This window comes from Phragmites australis, chromosome 9, assembly GCF_958298935.1.
Source record: "Phragmites australis chromosome 9, lpPhrAust1.1, whole genome shotgun sequence".
Classification (NCBI taxonomy): Eukaryota; Viridiplantae; Streptophyta; class Magnoliopsida; order Poales; family Poaceae; genus Phragmites; species Phragmites australis.
The window spans coordinates 25,664,966-25,678,685 of NC_084929.1; the positions used below are offsets into that span (position 1 = coordinate 25,664,966).

Sequence of the window (13,720 nt, forward strand, 5' to 3'; positions counted from 1 at the left end):
ATCCTTTCGGCAGCGACTCTCCGTGACCAACTACGCGAAATGAACATGCAAAGAGGTTTCAAGTGGCACGTCAACGATCCAGAGTCCAGACGCGTTGGACAACTACTGCAGTGGAGTATGCGTCCTTTTCTAGTCTACTCATATGTCACACCTAGTTTTAACGGTCAAAACTAGATACGATTTATATATATCTAGAATATTTAACATACATAAAGACGTCATAAGTGAAGTAACAAAAATAATAATTTTATAGAATAAACGTTAAACTCTTATAGCAATTGATATATATTATCTTTTACGTAGATATCTGCAGCTAAACAGAAGCACTGATGTCCAATAACACCGCAGACAACCGATCGAAAGACACGTGTCTAGAACGTCACAACCCCACTTGATAATCTTCAATATCTTCACTCACTGAGCAGCACCACACATGTCACATGGTATAAGAAAAATAGTAAGTGTGAGCACATGACGCGCTCAACTAGTGTGAGAAAGATAAGATTTGTAGATTTACAATAAGAATATGCTAACATATGGTATATTTACGTAAATGCGAGTAATGAAAAAATATTTGGACTAAAAAAACATTAAATAATTATTAAGTGAATGTAACTCATACAGTGCAACATCCAGCATATAAAGCTCCTCACCTTACATACCATAGCTGTCTAGTACTCATGTACTATAACCAAAGCCACAACCAAACCCATAACCATAACCCGCTAATCGTGTGAGGATCCAAGTCTCCCATAACCATGGGCGCAGCTGTTATAACAGTTTTACACTCTGCAGAGGTTGTCCAACTTTTAGCCACGAGTTATGATTTTCATGTTGCCGTGTTCATGAAACACTTAACACACACCAATGGTGTGCCACCAGGAGAATCACTATGAAGCATAGTCTATCAATTAGATCCTGGTACTCCAACGAATGCTAGTCAGATGTCTAATCGATATGCTAAGTCTTACCCATATCGGTCTCATGTTTGAGCGGTATTTATTGGGTTGTCGCTTCACGAACCGATCCTTATATGTGTCACTTGGGAAAAGACTATCCAACAGGAAAATAACTAACAAAACCTAACTATTTTTCTTGGAACGTATCCACAAGCCCACCATATGAACCACCATTATCAAACCAACTCCTTGCCCAAGTCCTAGGGTTCCATGTTACTAAAATAAGTTCATCATCACCATTGCATATGTCCATTAAACATGTATATGATACTTTCCAATATCCCAAAATCATGGCTAAGTAATTCTACCCAAAAAACTCATATCAACTACCACTTAGGCTTCAAAGAATTTTGTAAAACATAAGTTCAAGATGATCAAGGACACTTACTTTTTACCCAATGTTGCTCAGTATTGACGAAACCTTGGTCTTGAAGTCACTCGAATTATTTCGAAATGCTATCGACTAATCGCAGGAACTACCGACAAACAACACAAAACAAACACTAAGAACAAGATACCAAATATCATAAAAACAATTTAAAAATACTATGGTTAGATATGTATGATTTTAGAAATATTTAGATGTAAGAATCGCCTAAATCGGAGTTAAGACGAAAAAAGAACAACTTTCGGGAGATGGATTAGACTGAAAAGAAAATGCTGATTTACCGGAACTATCTTCCTATGATAAAAGGCTTTATTACACAATCACCGCATCAGACTTGACAACATCATTGCGCAAGATTCAAGAAGTGTAGGGCAAACCAGACTTCGCTGACTAGGCTAAGGAGAATGATGGAGTGCTGACTTGGCATGCTATGCAAGTATCATCTTAGATTAAAGAAGTGATACGCTAAGACTTAGTCTTGACCACTTATGATGGATTAAAAAGACCGGAGGTTGCGCTTCTGGGTTAAGGATACTGCCGGCGACTTTGCATATCGGCGGCAGCTTGGGTTTCGTCAGAGATGCGATCGGGTGCGTGGCCACTAACATTGACACCGGGCTTCGATGGAGTTTCAACGACATAAGGGCAGATAGCGTAGAATGCGGAAAGACTAACTCAACATTATGGTTAGTTGGAAGGGATCATCCGAGGTAGCGGCGAAACAGCGATCATTGCTTCTAGGTTTGGTGGTGACCGTGAACAGATGCTGCAATGAAGATACTCGCGTTCCCAAAGATTGGCTATGAAATTTGAGAAACTGTTTGAACATAGACATTCATATATCCAAGGAACACAATGCTATAGTATGGGTTTGAATAGATCATCCCCTGAGAGGAAGAACGATCAGCGGAGATGAGATGGGTGAAGGTTGCAACATGCTGTAGTTGGCAATCGCGTTTCGGTCGAGTCGCTGCACAACAGGTGAAAGGCTCCTATGGTCATGTAGAAGACTTCATGGGACATGTTGTGACGCAGATGACACATCCATATGACTTCCATATTGATAGGGAACGCGACAGTAAACTCGGTGCGCGTGTAGAATGCGTCCAGAAACTGGACAGCGGGCATGTCGATCTTGATCCCGGTGGTTTGGCCGATCTACTGGACGATCCGGTTGGTGAGGGCGTGGGCAACATCATGGGTCATTCAATGGTGAAAAGGCATGGCAATTTGACCTCTGGTTAGCCAGGAATGTGGATGCCAATCGGTGATAGCACGGCTATCCGCGACGACAACGACTGTGGCGGTGTAGATCGGGCTTTGGCCGGAGTTAAGGATTGGCTAGGGACTTAGTATGATGGTAAAACAGTAGTAAGGGAGGAGAAGAAATGGTTCTCACCTTGCTTCGATGGCCGAGAAAGGAGATTTCACAGAGAAGACGACGTAGCGCATCACGAGCGACGACGGCTTTGACGAACGGCGACTCCGACGAACGTCGGCGCACGGATAGGGAAGCAGCGGTGTCTAGGGCATGAGGGCATGTAATAGGGGTAGGAGAGAGCTTGCAACTCCTATTTATAGGTCTAGGTGCGGCTGGTTGAGGTGGAGTCCAAGCCGGACACGAATCGGATTCGAGTTCGAGTCGGTTAGGATTTCCTTTTTCATAGCTCTCTATTCTGAGAACAATATCTCCACCGTCCGGACTCCAAATTGAACGTTTCTAGACTCTAAATTGTAGTACTCTAAAAGATATACAACTTTGATATTCATTGTAACTTCTAAAAACGCAATATTAATTTTCAAAAATGAACCACAAGATAAACTATTTGAACTCAGACTCATCTGCGCAGCACTGATTTCAGGGGCCATAACTCCTAGGTCCATTATCCAAAAGGGGACTTCCATAGGTTCAAATTGAAGCTCTCAACGACACCTACAACTTTGGTATTATCAAGAATTGCATTTGAGGCCGTCTTGAACTCCGAAACGGCATGATAAGATGAGACTGTCTAGAACTCTGCGAATATTTACATATTTTGTGGATCCTTTGTGTTGGACCTTCTAGATGACTTGTGTGCTATCTAAGGGCTTGGTTTTGGGTAGGATTGAGTCTAATGTCATCTTAGGTATATCTAGAGTTTTAGTAAAGAAATTTTTGCTGATAAATTTGAATAGGGTTTGAATTTGAATTGAGCTTAGAGTGAATTTAAGAGAAACGAAAAATGATGTTGAACAAGAATATGAGTAGATAAGGAATTTGAATTTGGATTTGGGTAAAATTTGAGAAAGAGGAGACATTAGATTTAAATAAGGATTTTAATAAAATTTGAATTGAACTAGAGAATGATTAGGTATGATCAAGAATTGAATAGATAATAAAGTCAAAGATTTTGAATTCTAACCATTAAGATTTTTAACTTATTCATTATTGAGTTTTAAAAAAACATTTTTGAAACCATTTTCACTCGAAACACCAAAGAGAAAGAAAAAGAAAAAACTCTAATATATTTACCCTACTCCTAACAAAACTCAGCATCTAATACACAAAAAATAATAACATATATTAATTGATTGTTTATGAAAATAGGTTTTAACTTATTTTACTGGTAAAACTATTCAATAATCTTAAATTTTTCTAAAAAATTATAAATTCTAAAAATCAAGATGTTACACTATACATACTCACACAACGTAAACATCTCGCTTACTAAAAAAATAGTCTCAATAAAATTTAATTTCTAATGAGTAAAAGATACAACTATCTCCGATGACCATCTACCTAAAAGAAAATTTCAACTTAATAAAAATTTCTGATGAGTGGAGCCAGCCAGACATGTCCGTGTGGGACAGGAATGTGAAACCGTGGATGGCAACGGACGGGAGGCAATTTTTTTTGTCTTCTCTCGTGGAGTTTCAACGGGATTGCTCGTCAGTTTCAGGTCACATGTCAGTGAATGCGGCTCTCCATCGGTGAACAGAATGGTGGCCCAAAAATCAACCTTCCCACGGCTAGTGTGTGGCCATGAGCATACATTTAGTACATCTTAATCTCAAGAGATATTATAGTAAATGATATTTGGCGTTTTGCCATCGTGCTCCTATATATGAATAAATGTAAATTGCAGATGTCTCTCTTAGTTTCGTACGTTCGGTACATTTAGCTTTTACGTCTAAATCCTATGCAAATGGTCGCTCCGTTGCAAATTACACAAGAGGCATGTTTTAAATGTGTATATATAAGGAAATAGAAGAAGAAAAAAAGAACCATAACTGCCTGCTTAAACACCTTGGAAATATAGGAGATGATGACTTAGTAAAAGTCTTGTTTATAAATGCAGGAGAGAACATGTGATAGATGAGCGCAAACCAGACAACGCAAAAATTTCACATGCAGGCCTTATATTATGCAGTAAGATCAAGAAAATTATACACTTTATAAAAAAGAGATGGAAGAGTACGAGCTGCGGTGTGTTTAGTTGAACAGATATTTCTGAAGGAAAGATAACAATTTAGTTTTTTTTTGAGGTGTTTGATTTAAAGGATGTTTTTGCATGAGAGATGATCATTCAATTTTTTTAAGTGTTTGATTGGAGGACAAGCTGAATGGGATGATCATCTAGAGAAAAATTTTCTTCTCAAATGCTAAATGAGACTATCCACCAAAATTGCTAAACGGGACCATCCAAGATGAGAGATGAGAATTCAGTTTTTTAAGTGTTTGGTTAGAGGGCAAGCTAGATGTGGTGATCATCTAGAGAAAAATATTCTTCTCAAATGCTAGATGAGCCCATCTGCTAAAACTATTAGATGGAGCCATCCATATTTTAGATGAGCTTTATCCCTACTGATGTGGTATATTCTTGTTGGTTAGAGTAAATGCACCTTTTGTTTGTTAGCACGTTTTAAATGATATTATCTCCTAATCTATTTATTTGATTTACGATCCGATTGTACAAGTGTATTCATTGCAATTAAATCAATATAACAAGATTCCGCATGATTATACTTTAATAAAAAACTAAATATATGACAAGCGGGCCTCACAAATTTTTAGCTAACTACATCCAAGTTCTATCAATCAACCAAACAAGAAATTAGATCCCCTATCCATATTACTAAACAAGAAATTGAATTATCGCATCCAACAAAACATGAATGAACATATCCCATCCAACTTTGTTCTCTAACCAAACACATCCTTAGAGTCTGTTTGGCAAAACACCCAGACCAACTTCCAAAGTGAAATCATTGGAAGCCCCGCCAAACGGTAATTTACAGTTTTTAACTCCAGAGTGATTTTATAGGAGTGATTCTTTGAAATGAACTAGATATTATACGCTAAAAAAATTAACTTTTTCTTGATTCACTCTCCTCACAAAATTACTTCCTTCATAGAATTTATTTTAAAAAATTACTTTATCTAAAAAGATCAAAAAGAGCTCTACAAACAAACAGGCCCTTGGAGCTCCGTTTGGAACTTGGAACCTACGGTCCCCGTTAAATTCCTGCGTTTGAAACCTAAGTAAGTTTGGTAATTTACCACGTGAAGTTTCTAAAGCACTGCAAGGTACTGAGAAATTCATCAATTGTAGGTTGAAATGTTAATGTGCAATAATTTACAAATGCATGCAGAAATAAAAAATATAGAAGTACTCCCTCACGTGCAACCCTCCCTCATCACCCGTGCCCATCCAGTTGAGCAGTTGACCACTTCATCATCTTTCATTCACCACTGCGAGCAACTCTCATTCTTCTAAGAGGCTCTGCATGTTTGCTGCTTCTACTTCTAACTTTTTTTTGCCAAAAGTCAGAAACTAAAAATCTAAATAAATAGAATTGCTGAATAGTCTCCTTTAGGAAAATGAGCTAAAAACTAAGAAGCTAACTGAGAGTAACTTTTCTGAGAAGTTTTGTGCTGAGAAATTAAAAAATTATTGTAAACGTCAATAGCTAAAATCTAAAAACAACTTTTTTTTAGAAAAACCAAAAGTATAAATTTTCAGAAAAACCAAAAACAAAAACAGCAAACAAACATGCCCTTAATATACAACTGTTGTGCTACTTCTGCAGGTTACAGATTGTTAGTTTCACCTTTGAGAATACACAAGATCAGCCACCAGAACTCGCATCAAGTACTCAAGCTTGATTTCATCACTGATCCATAGAAAAAACTGCTTAACATTGTTAGCAAAAGGATGCTGAGAGAGAAAAATGATAATTGGTCAGTTTAGAATCATTAATTGGACATATATCGGTGGTCAATATTTCTCTTACGTACTAATATCTGCAATCCTCTCTTTCTTAGGAATTATTTGTTTTGTCAAACAACAGTACTTACACCATTGCAGTATTGCACAAACAGGAGTAGATTAGCAACGTCATAATACATTTGCATACATGATAATGTATGTTGCGTGACAGAAACTAGTAAGTAATTAATAACTTACCATACAGGTAGAGAGGCACATGGCAAGCCTTGCTAGTAAATTAATAATATTATGGAATCTCAGCCAGACTGCTAATAACCTTAAAATGTTCTGCAATAAATTCAAATTAATAAATGCCTGTCATTTTAGATCCAGCAATTCCATGTGATCAAAAATACAATTGCCAAACAGATCAGATTGAACTGCAAATACATTATTGCACCAAAGGATGATAAAAGCTGAGACTCTGATGCCATTCCCTTTATTCCTGAATTTGATCCCCCATGATATGGATTGACTAGGGATAAATGAATTAGCAGGAGAAACCGGCTAGTCGCCCTCTCTCTGGAGGCTCTGACTGCGTTTAGGGTTTCTTCTTTGCTTGATTACAATAGATGCTACGCCCTCTTTTATGTAGGAGCGGCTCTAACTAACAAATCTTATCTTTAATACTTATCTCTAATTAATATAATCTTATCTAACTAATCCAATCTTATTTCTAATCCGGGCTACAGGATTGCGCAGCTACAGTGCTGAACAGTAATTCCAGCCCATAACTAACTAATAAACTATATCTCAGGCCCAAGGCCCAGCCCATAACACCCCAAGTGTCCGCACTGACCTATCTTAGTAATCAAATTGTGTAAAAATTAAATCAGTAATGAAGTGAGATCCTGTACTGTAAAGACAAAGCATGCCATTGTTTGTCTTATCACAAACATTGAAGATCATGTGTGCCATACCGAAAACATATGGAAAATACAGAACTGATGCATGGCTCCCAGGGAGAGGATTGGCAAAAATCCAAAATTAGACAATATACGTGACCGTATTTACCGAAATAGATAATATGTTAGCGTATTTATAATTTTAGCATCCGTATTCGGCACACCGTGTGTCGAATATGGCACTGTAGCTCATATTCGGCACACGGTGTGCCGAAAATGACACTGTAGCACAATTTTCGGCACATCGTGTGCCGAAAATGGACTGTAGCACAGTATTTCAGCACACGGTGTGCCGAATATGGACTGTAGCACAGTATTTCGGCATACGGTGTGCCGAAATACGGTGCTACAGTCCATTTCGGCACACCACACTCCGAAAATGAACAGTACCGCGCGTGAACAGTAACAGCAGTGCGTTTGAATTTCGTTTTTCCTCTTTTTCAAAACGGTGGTCTTCTGTTACTCCAAAAATGTTAAAACTTTTTTTACATATTCCATAATACATGTGCAACCCATTTTAATTAGATTCACCAAAAAATCCTTTGTATATTTAAAACTAAAATTATTCAAAAAAGACTACTTTTATAACTTGTAATAATTTTTAGTGTCTCAAATAAACTCCCAAAAATCTAGAAAAAATCACTAATATTCTTATTATGTGATGAACTAATTTCTAAAATTGTTTTCAGCTCTAGTTTATATGATGAAAAAATGAGTTACTTTGTAATGCTTCATTTACATGAAATGATAAAAATACATATAAATGAAGCATTACAAAAGAACTCACTTTTTCATCATATAAAATAGGGCTAAAAATAATTTTGGAAATTATTCCATCACATAATAAGAATATTAGTGAATGTTTCTAAATTTTTGGGAATTTATTTGAGACACTAAAAATTATTACAAGTTATAAAAGTAGTCTTTTTTGAAGAATTTTAGTTTTAAATATACAAAGGATTTTTCGGTGAATCTAACTAAAATGGGTTGCACATGGATTATGGAATATGTAAAAAAAGTTTTAACATTTTTGGAGTAACAGAAGACCACCGTTTCGGAAAAGAGGAAAAGCGAAATTCAAACGCACTGCTGTTATTGTTCACGCGCGGTACTGTTCATTTTCGTAGTGTGGTGTGCCGAAATACTGTGCTACAGTCCATTTTCGGCACACGGTGTGCCGAAAATTATGCTACAGTGTCATTTTCGGCACACCGTGTGCCGAATATGAGCTACAGTGCCATATTCGACACACGGTGTGCCGAATACGGATGCTAAAATTGTAAATACGCTAACATGTTGTCTATTTCGGTAAATACGGTCGCGTATATTGTCTAATTTTGGATTTTGGCCGAGAGGATTGGAACTATTCCCTGTTTAGAAAAATAAAAATTGAAGACTTGAAGCTTATATAGATTCTGAGCCACAAGGAAAATTTCCAGTTCTGAATTTCACGTGCTCAAGTTTCATGGGGGAAGGCGATATTACGTAGGAAACTAGGAAATCAGCACTTAAACTAAGCTACTTGAATCGAATGTTAATTCTTTCTACATTAGCATATAATGATATGCATGTCCGTTCTTCTTACGATCAATATTTATCAGTTGCTCGACTTCCAAGACAAGCACAGAAAACTTAAAGAGGTACAAAACTAAGAATAGTTCCCACATGACATTGTTAGGCAAACTGTGAAGGAGAATAAAAATGAAAAAGCTTGCAACCCTCACACCATTGCTTAAACAATTAAGACAAAAAAATGATAAAATAGCTGAAGTGCATGCTCTTAAAAACTTTTATGTTTGCAAAGAGTTAAACAGATTATCCTGCTAGTCCTAAAAATTCCATCTTCACTCTTACAACATGGGTAGCTCCATGAGTTCTATTATTCTCACTTGGTAGGTACATATCAGAACAAGGAAAGGACAGAGAAACATGGTGTCATTATTTCCATGTTTCCTAAGACTGAAACATTACTGAGGACATAAAGAAAAATGAAAGGCCATTCATTTAATATAACTATTAACTAACTTGTGCATTATGGTACACTAGCTGTGGAAATCTTGTGAAGTACATGTAAATTAAAATACTTAAGTTTTTGGTGTCTGAACAGCCAGATTGAACATGTTCTACACTGGCTGTTTTGTATAGATGCGAAAGATTATTTCAGCTTTGTGTTTTAGAAAAGTCAGTTCTTCATGAAGTGAACAAAAAAGAAAAACAGTAAAATGTCAGTTCCTCACACGACAGGATAAGCTTGTTCTGGAAGAGTGAAAAAATTGTTTTCCGTATATTTGTTTTTCCTTACAGACATGCCAAAGAAGTAGACCCCCAAAGCAAGGCCAGATCTTACGCCTTACGAAGAGGACTAGAAGCACAACTGAACATCAGCAGACCAGCTACCAGAATTCACTACAAGAGCACTTCCCACCCTCAAAATGGTGAAAACGACTAGCATCTCTCACAATGATCGTCCTCTGTGTAATTTCACTAATGAACTTCATTACTGTATGGCAGTCCCCACAGACCCAAAGATTCTTCATCACCTGGATCACCGACCCTGGAGGAGACTTGAGTATTCCAAAAGCCACAGCCAGCCTCTCGCTGTGCAAAAACAGATGCTGCTCTTTTTCATGCTCCTCCAAGTCATGCATTACAGAACTAGTATCTGGGACATAACCCGTCTTGCGCATCTCCGAGACCAATTCCTCAAGAAAACTAATAATTTCTTCTCTAAAATCAGGTGGCACTTCCCCAGCATGAAACAGATGGGATTCCCTTCCAGCTTCAATCCAACTATACCCTGGCTCTTTTCTTATCTCCATCTCAGACATGAGCATTCTTACCTTGGCCACAGAATCCCACTTGCCATTCAATGCATAGACGTTGGATAACAAGATATATGTTGAAGGATCTTTTGGTCTCAGGTATAGTAAATTGTCGGCAACCCTGAGACACATTTCAGCATCATTGTGTTTCTTACAGGCACTCAAAGCCCCCCCCCCCCCCCAAGTAGCTTCATCCGGTTCATACGGTAGTGTACTGATGAGTTCTTCAGCTTCTGATAAATAGCCCGAGCGACTAAGAAGGTCCAGATAGCAAGTATAGTGTTGAAGTCCAGGATTGATGCCATATCCCCGCTTCATTGAGTCAAACAGTTGCCGCCCTTTCTGAACAAGACCAGCGTGACTGCAACCATAGATTAACCCAACAAATGTCACCTCATTGGGCTTTAGTCCTGCAAGAACCATCCTGTCGTAAAGTGCCAATACCTCCTCAGCTCGACCATGCTGTGCCTCTCCAACAACAATTGTTGTCCATGAGATGACGTCACGAACTACAATCGCTTCAAATACTTCCCTAGCAGAGTGTATGCCACTGCATTTGGAGTACATGTCAACCAGTGCATTTCCAACGATTATACTGGATAAGAATCCGAGCCTCATGGCAAAACCATGCAGTTGCCTGCCTAGCACAAGTGCAGCCAGGTCTGCAGCCCCGCCAATGACAGTCGACAACATGAACGCATCATCAATCCTGACACCATGCCGCCTCCACTGCGCTAGCATTCTGTCCAGCCTTAACAAACCCGGACATGAGCGCAGTCCATGCGAACAGGCCGCGTCCAGGCATGCGCCGGAAGAGCTCCAACGCCTCATCGCTACAGCCATTAGACGCGTACCCTGAAACCAGCGCAGCCCACACGACGTTGTTCTTGACACCGATACTGTTAAACACCTTCCGGGCATCCTCGGGAACGCCGCACTTGCAGTACATGTCGATCAGCGACGACTTGACGACGTCATCGCCGCTGTAGGGGGAGGCGACGAAGTGTGTGTGGAGCTGCCTGCCGAGGCCGAGGCTTCGCAGCCTGGCGCTGGCGCTGGCCAGGGAGGGGAGGACGAAGTGGTCGGGGCGGAGCGCGTCGGCGGAGAGCATGCGGCGGAGAGCGGGAGCGCGAGTGCTGGGGACGCGGAATGGGAGACAGCGGCGAGGAGAGCGGAGTAGAGGTGGAGGTCCCGGCGCGGCGCCTCGTCGAACACGTGGTCGGCGTCGGGGAGGAGGCCGGACCTGGCGTAGGCGGAGACGAGGAGAGCTGGGGCGGGTGGGAAATGGGCGAGCCCCTCCTTGAGGAACTGCACGTGCGCGTAGCGGACCTCCGGCGGCGAGCCCGCCGCGGCGCGGACGACGGCGGCTGCGGCGGAAGAGCATGCATAGGAGTGCTGTTCAAACGGCCGCCGCACGGTCTGCTTCTCAAATGACGATTTGCCCTCCCCTTATTTACGAGAATATCTGAGCTGTTCGTCTCCTATGGACGGCCAGGATTTCGTCCTTTCGCCACCGTCCTTCCGCCGCGGCAACTCCGGCGGACCACCTCCAAGCGACCACTCCCCAGTCCCCAATGGACGGTATTTGTTCCGCTGCTGCTCATTGGCAGGGTTCTGCTCTCGCTGCCTTCTCTTTCCTGCCCTGTTCTTGATTCGTGGACATGCTTTTGACTAGTGGAAGTGTTGCAGAATTGCAGCTTTGCAATCTGCAGACTTCTTGATGGCCCTTCACCTTCAGGGGCATGTCCTATTGCTGCATGCATGCGCAGTGCCGCAAGGACAGGAAACAGACAATCAGAGTGCAAACTGTGCAGTGAGTGAACCAAGACAACAGGGTTTAAATCCTGAACTGCTACGGTTTGTGGAGTTAGAACAGGCGACTTTCTCCGCATTTTTCTCGTTGGGACTAGTTACCTGCTGCCGTGCATAAACTTCAGTTGTGTTTCTGAAATGCTGAAACTAAGGAGCAGTTGCGTGGTGTACGCGCGCGTGTAGCTTCGCATCTGTATATCCGACAACATAACTCATTGCATGATGGTGGCATGTATGTACTGGATGTTTCTCCAACAAATGTTTTTCGGGAAACTCACACTTGAGCTCAGTGGTTGAAGGAGAGTAGGGAAGCAAATGCATCTGCGCTGCACACAGATGATCACAGAAAGGGATACAAGTGGATATTTAATAGGCAGTTCTAGATTGTTGGGGAAAGAAAATACCTTTCACAAACAAAGTGTTGCGAGAGCCAATTCACTGGAATGACTCATGAAGATGACCAGTGGTGCAACTGTCCCCGCGGTACTCGGAGTAGGGTCTTCGCGATCATTGGCTCCTTGACCATGGACCCTCAACCCTCTAACGGTTTCGAGTTGGGAAGTGCCAGTCTAGTGGTTAGGCAGAATGCCTAACAGCACCTGCGAGAGAGAACATTAAATGTAGCCTACGGTTAGTGATGTAGTCGTGTCTGGCCAGGCGGTAGTGGGATGCGTGGCACGTTGGTATTGAAGGGTCGTGGAGAGCGGTTCCGCTTCCTCATGATAGTGGGGGAGGGGATGTGATAGGGCGTGCGTCTGTGCCCCGAGGTGGCAACAGCTCCTCCTTGGGTGGATAAAAGCAGGAGTCTTGGCCGGTTGACGTCCTCATGTAACATTCTCGTCTTGTTTTTCCCTGCTCTTGCAACGTGCTTGCTAGCCACTGCGCCTCCACTCTCCATTGCCGTCGAGCGCTCCTCGTTGTATTTCTAGGGTCGCCATGACTCTTTCTGGTGCTCGCGGTAGGGCCGGATCCCTGTTGGGGGGTCGTGCGGCATCTGGGGACTAGGACACCAAGTCGGCAGGAGCCACGGGGGACATGATACCCCAACCGCTTCCTGGGCCATCGTCGGGTGGGAACTCTGTCGCGCTAGCAAGAAGCACCCTTGGCAGACCAGCGTGTTGGGGGAGTCGACTATCACCGCGGCCGATCTTGACCGGATGGTCGAGGAGGGGAAGATCCCCTCTAGGTCGGTGGCTCGCCTTCTGGTGGGAGAGGTGATCTCGGCCCTGTAGAGTTGTGAAGTGGTAGTTTTTGAGGCCTTCTTTGACACAGGGCTCGGGTTCCCGGTCACATCGCTTCTCGAAGGGGTGCTCCAACACTTCTAAGCGGAGCTCCCCCAACTGTCAGCTTACGCCATCGCCTGCCTGGCCATCTTCGAATGGGCCATGCGAGCGGAGGGCTGTGAAGGTTAGGCGGAGCTATTTGTTGCTACCCACAAAGCAAGCTACTAGCCGAAGCCTCGGATAGAGGGCGGGGAGACGAAGGCCCTCTGTTTTGGAAGCGTGAACTTCTAGCTTTGGCTAAAATATCAGGACACGTTCCCAGCGAAGGCCATCAATAATTGTGGTACACCGGGTGGACGAAG

General features: G+C 41.8%; 1 pseudogene; it reads right to left on the minus strand.

Annotated features, from left to right (window-relative positions):
- Positions 1-9,824: 9,824 nt before the first annotated feature.
- Positions 9,825-12,326, minus strand: LOC133928096 (pentatricopeptide repeat-containing protein At4g14050, mitochondrial-like; annotated as a pseudogene).
- Positions 12,327-13,720: the final 1,394 nt, after the last annotated feature.